Source organism: Myotis yumanensis, unplaced genomic scaffold, assembly GCF_028538775.1.
Source record: "Myotis yumanensis isolate MYYU_CA2020_CCGP unplaced genomic scaffold, mMyoYum1.0.hap1 SCAF_7, whole genome shotgun sequence".
NCBI classification, from domain to species: Eukaryota; Metazoa; Chordata; class Mammalia; order Chiroptera; family Vespertilionidae; genus Myotis; species Myotis yumanensis.
The window spans coordinates 12,976,161-12,982,411 of NW_027223758.1; the positions used below are offsets into that span (position 1 = coordinate 12,976,161).

The following is a 6,251-nucleotide window of genomic DNA, read 5'->3' on the forward strand; positions in this document are numbered from 1 at the left end:
GCAACCATAGTAAAACAAAGACTTATATTTTTGATATTTATTTTATCTATTTAAATGCCATTTAACAAAGAATTAACCAAAAAAATGAGTTTGCGGGTCACCTCTGACACGCGTGTCATAGGTTCGCCATCACTGACTTAGGTTGTTTTTTGGTAGTTTTTTTTAACTTTTGTATTAAGACTCTGTTAGGATTACTTAGATTCTAAAATATGCCTCTCCATGAACCTGTTGTAGCCAATTATTTCCTGCCTACTATCAAGAACAGGATTGTCTGCCAATGTGCAAACTATATTTTTATTGATTGTAGAGAGGGAGAGAAAGATAGAAACATCAGTGATAAGAGTCATTGATCAGCTACTTCCTGCATGCCTCACAGTGGGGTTTGAGCCCGCAACCGGGGCATATGCCCCCTGACTGGGAATCTAACCATGACCTGGTTCATGGTTGACATTCAACCACTGAGCCACGCCAGCTGGGCTACTTATCTTGATTTTTAAAAATGTGGCTGTGCAATTGACTATCCCAGGATGCTGTTGCTATAAAGCTGAACATTTGTTGCCTTGGACAGTGTGGCTTGGTTGTTTGGAGCATCATCCCTTACGAAAGGTCATGGATTTAATTACTGGTTAGGGCTCATACCCAGGTTGTGGGTTCCATCCTTGGTCTGGGTATGTACAGGAGGCAACCCATCGCTTTTCTCATCTATCTATCTTTCTTTCTTTCTTTCTTTCTTTCTTTCTTTCTTTCTTTCTTTCTTTCTTTCTTTCTTTCTTTCTTTCTCTCTTCTCTCTCTCTCTCTCTCTCTCTCTCCCTCCCTTCTCTCTCTCTCTCTCTCTCTCTCCTTCTCTCTCTAAAATCAATAAAAACATATCCTCAGGTGAGGTAGAAATAAAAAGTCTTTTAAATAAATAAAACTGAACATTTGTGAACAGAGTATGTTTATGTGTAGTTCCAGGTATGGTGCCCATGTGACTGACTGAAATTGTATTTTAGCTATTTAAAAACTTAACAGTGCCTGATCGGTGGTGTTCTTATATCAATTAGGGGCAGAGCTATTTCATGCCTGAAACACATAAGATGATAATTGCTAGGTCTTGGAAGGGAAAAGATCAGAAACTCTGGTCGCATAGTACGTAGATTATTAGTATTAACTGAGGCTTAGGAGGTAGTGTAGTTTTAAAGTTTGTGGAGATTTTATTACTCTAGTAACTTCTAGATAACAGTAAGTAGGTAGTTCTAGCACAACTCCATTAGGAGTGAACATGTCACCTAACAGTTTTTGTGGCAATTGTGCAATAGGACATGGATATATGTCATTCTGCACATACTAATAAAACTGGGTGCTATGAGAATAACAAGTGGGTCACTATTGGCTTTCAGAAAATTGGGCGGGGGTCTAGTATGGTAATACTGGAATTATTTCAGAGGGCAGTTACTGTGAATCATGTATTCTCAGGAGCCAGAATATATTCAAATCCTGAGTCTCTGCCCTTTAACTGTCAGTGTGGTCTTAGATGCATTTAACCTGCCAGTTTCTCGCCTGAAAAGTGAGTTTTAATGATAGTGCATATAAGTTGTTGGAAAAAAATAAAACATGAGAAGCACTTAAAATGGGGCCTGGCACAGTTGTAGCTAATAATATATATGAGCATTATCTTTTTCAGAGTTCAGAAAAAAATAAAAACTTAGTGGGGGATCTTGACAGAAAAATAATTATGTGCATAATTTCTCTAATAGATACTGAGGGTTTGTCCTTTTAGCTATCCCACAGATGAAGGCAGTGTCATAGCCATAACACTAACTGGAAAAAAGGTTCATCACTCATAGATCACAGTGGCAAGTCTCAACAAGATAGCTTCTAGAATGTTAAGTGAGCAGTCCTTCAACAAAAGTGATCTGGGGATAGAAATGGAAATAATTGAGTTTCCTTGTCTTCATAGTTTGTATCCTATACAGTGAAGGAATGCAATATTATTTTCCAATTATGCCCATCCTTAGAGAAGGACTTTGTGGCTTTCTGCCTTCTGAGTGGAATGTTACAGAAGATATTAAGAAATCTTGAGCCTGGCCAGCGTGGCTCAGTGGTTGAGTGTCCACCTATGAACCAGGAGGTCATGATTCAATTTCTGGTCAGATACATAATCAATAAAAATACATTTTATTTCTTTTTTATGGTGCCAATTTTAATTAGTTTTAAGGCGTTGCATTTTCCACTTAACAATTCAGTGTTGTAAAGAGCATTATTTACTTTCCCTGTGCACATAGTCCATATTAAGTATCAAGAATGCCCAGTTGCTGAAACTGGTTTGGCTCAGTGGATAGAGCATTGGCCTGCGGACTGAAAGGTCCCAGGTTCGATTCCGGTCAAGGGCATGTACCTGAGTTGCGGGAACATCCCCAGTAGGAGATGTGCAGGAGGCAGCTGATCGATGTTTCTCTCTCATCGATGTTTCTAACTCTCTATCTCTCTCCCTTCCTCTGTTAAAAATCAATAAAATATATTTAAAAAAAAAGAATGCCCAGTTATTTACTATGCAGCAGCTCAGCTTTTAAAATTGCCATGGAATTTGCTACAGATTTGCATCCTTCACTATTTTGTGTGGAAAAATGCTAAACCTATGCTCAAAGTTGGCTTAATCAACCTCTTCAATGGTGGGCCCAGAGGAGACACCACCAGCTGGAGGTGCTCTTCCACCAGGAAAGCCCCCAGGCATTCCTCCTGGCATGCCTCCTGCACCCTGGTACAACTCGATAATGATGAGGTTGCAGATTTTTTTCCAACTCTTTCTGCTGATGTTCAAATTCTTCCTTTTCCGCAGTCTGGTTCTTATCAAGCCAATGATGATTTCATTGCACTTGTCAAGAATCTTGTTTGTTCTGATTGATCTTGCCTTGAAGTTTTTCATCTTTTTTAAAAAGTTTTTTTAAAAAATATTTTTATTGATTTCAGAGAGGAAGGGAGAGAGATAGAGAAATAGAAACATCAGTGATGAGAGAGAATCATTGATTGGCTGCCTCCTGCATGCCCTCTACTGGGGGGGATCTAGCCTGCAACTTGGGCATGTGCTCTTGTCCGGAATCGAACCTGGGACCCTTTAATCCACAGGCCGACGCTCTATCCACTGAGCCAAACCAGCTAGGGCAGTGTTTCAACTTTAACAGTTGCTTTCATGTTGAATGCATAGGATTCAAGTGACTTCTTGGAAGACACCTGGTCCCACTGCTTCTCATCTTTAGCTTTGAACTTCTCAGCTTCCTGGACCATGCGCTCAATGTCTTCCTTGCTCAGACAACCCTTGTCGTTAGTGATGGTAATCTTGTTCTCTTTTCCTGTACTCTTATCCACAACAGAGACATTGAGGATGCCATTGGCATCAATATCAAAAGGGACTTCAATCTGAGGAACACCATGAGGTGCAGGAGGTATCCCTGTGAGTTCAAACTTGCCAAGCAGGTTGTCATCCTGGGTCATGGCACACTCACCTTCATAAACCTGAATGAGCACACCAGGCTGATTGTTGGAGTAGGTGGTGAAGGTCTGTGTCTGCTTGGCAGGAAGGGTAGTATTGCACTTGATGAGGACAGTCATGACTCCACCAGCCATCTCAATGCCAAGGGAAAGAGGAGTGACATCCAACAGCTGCAAATTTTGGACATTTTTGGACTTGTCTCCAGAGGGAATGGCTAACTGGACAGCTGCACTATAAGCAACAGCCTCATCAGGGTTGATGCTCTTACTCAACTCCTTTCCACTGAAGAAGTCCTGTCGGAGTTTCTGAATCTTGAGGATATGGATAGAACCACCCTCCAGGACAATATCATGGATCTGGGACTTGTCAAGTTTGGCATCCCAAAGGGCTTTCTCTACAGGGTCCAGGATGCCAGGAAAAGGTCAGCATTTAATTCTTCAAATCAAGCATGGGTGATAGAGGTATAGAAGTTGATTCCTTCATAGAATCAATCTCAATACTGGCCTGGGTGCTGGAAGAGAGAGTGCACTTAGCACGTTCACAAGCAGTAAGAAGGCGACGGACAGCCCTCTGTTCTCACTGATATCCTTCTTATGCTTGCATTTGAACTCTACAATGAAATGAACTCTGCAGAAGTCAGTTTGGTTGTCAAAGTCTTCTCCACCTAAGTGGGTGTCCCCAGCTATAGATTTTACCTCAGAGATTCCATCTTCAATTATAATTCACACATCAAAAGTACTACCTCCCAAGTCAAAGATCAGCATGTTTCTTTCAGCTCCAATCTTTTTGTCTAAGCTGTTAGCATTAGCAGTGGCAGTTGGCTCACTGATGGTTCTAAGTACATTGAGACCAGCAGTAGTTCCAGCATCTTTGGTAGCCAGACGCCGAGAATCACTGAAGTAAGCAGGTACTGTGACAACAGCATTGCTAACAGTCTTCCCAAGGTAGGCTTCTGCAATTTCCTTCATCTTTGTCAAAACCATAGATGACACCTCTTCTGGATAGAAACTTTTTGTCTCTCCCTTGTATTCTACTTGGACATTGGGCCTGCCAGCATCATCATTCACCACCATGAAAGGCCAATGCTTCATATCAGATTGAACAATAGCACTTCGCATCAAAAGCTGTGTTGGTAGGATTCATTGCTACTTGATTCTTTGCAACATCACTGATCAATTGTTTGGTATCAGTATAGACAACATAACTTGGGGGTGATTTGGTTCCCATGATTGTTGGTAATTTCCACTTTTCTATACTGGAAGACACCCACACAAGAGTAGGTAGTGCCTAGATCAATGCCAATTGCAAGTCCTTTAGACATGGTTGCTTGTATCTACACATGGCTTTACAGACCAATCGGAACAACTGCCCCCACATTCAATGAGCAATAAAAATATATTTAAAAATAATAAACAAAACAGTCTAAAAAATACAAAAGATCAAAGAAATAAAATGTTGGTTTTTTGAAATGATAAAATTGATACACCTTTACTCATACTCACAAAATAAATAATAATAACAACAACAGAAATACACTTACTCAAGCAGGAAACTCCCAGGGCCTCCATGTGACCTCTGAATCACCGCTGCTGTGGAACCAGCACCAGTACAACAGTTTGTAGGACATGTTCAGCATTAAGCCTCATAGTCAGCCGCCTGAGGGTTGAGCCGCCCACAAATGGGACAACAGCAATTAAAACCCAATTACAAGAGAAAGGCTTACATAACCTACACAAGGAACATTCCTAGAGCACACAGCTCAGGAGATCAAGGAGACAGCACCACGGGGTCCCACATGACACCTACTACAGAAGACCAGCCCACCAAGACTGAGAGTCAGCAGATATACGTAATAAATAGAAATAAGCACAGAGAGACAGCCAAGATGGGGAGACAAAGAAACATGCTCTAAATGAAAGAACAAGAGAATTCTCCAGAAGATGAGCTAAATGTAATGGAGATAAGCAATTAGTCAGATACAGAGTTCAGAGTAATGATTATAAGGTTGCTCAACAGCATAAAAAAAAGACGTCAAAACCATGAAAAACAACCAGTCAGAAATGAAGAATGACATAGCTGAAAGAAGGAATGCACAGCAAGGATAGACAGTAGATCAGAGGAAGCAGATAATTGAATCAGTGAATTAGAAGACAGGGTAGAAAAAAAATCACTCAATATGAGCACCAAAAAACAAAAAAATAATTAAAAAGCAGGAGGAGCCGAAACCGGTTTGGCTCAGTGGATAGAGCGTCGGCCTGCGGACTGAAAGGTCCCAAGTTCGATTCTGGTCAAGGGCATGTACCTGGGTTGCGGGCACATCCCCAGTGGGAGATGTGCAGGAGGCAGCTGGTCGATGTTTCTCTCTCATCGATGTTTCTAACTCTCTATCTCTCTCTCCCTTCCTCTCTGTAAAATTTCAATAAAATATATTTAAAAAAAAAAAAAAGGAATACCAGAAGGATGATAAAGTGAGCAAGGATAGAGAACATGTTTAAAGAAATAATGACAGAAAACTTCCCTAACCTGGTAAATGAAAAAGTAACACAAGTTCAGGAAGCACACAGAGTCCCCTAAGATGAACCTAAAGATGCCCACATCAAGACACATCATAATTAAAATGCTAAAAATTAAAGACAAAGAAGGCAGCAAGAGAGAGATAGTTAGTTACCTACAAGGGTATTCCCATAAGGGTGTCAGCTGATTTATTTTATTATTATTTATTTAAAATATTCTTTTAAAAATTATTTTTATTGATTTCAGAGAGGAAGGGAGAGGGAGAGA

The 6,251-nt window shown here is 40.5% G+C and overlaps 1 pseudogene; it reads right to left on the bottom strand.

Moving 5' to 3' along the window:
- Positions 1–2,633: 2,633 nt before the first annotated feature.
- Positions 2,634–4,791, bottom strand: LOC139014436 (heat shock cognate 71 kDa protein-like; annotated as a pseudogene).
- Positions 4,792–6,251: the final 1,460 nt, after the last annotated feature.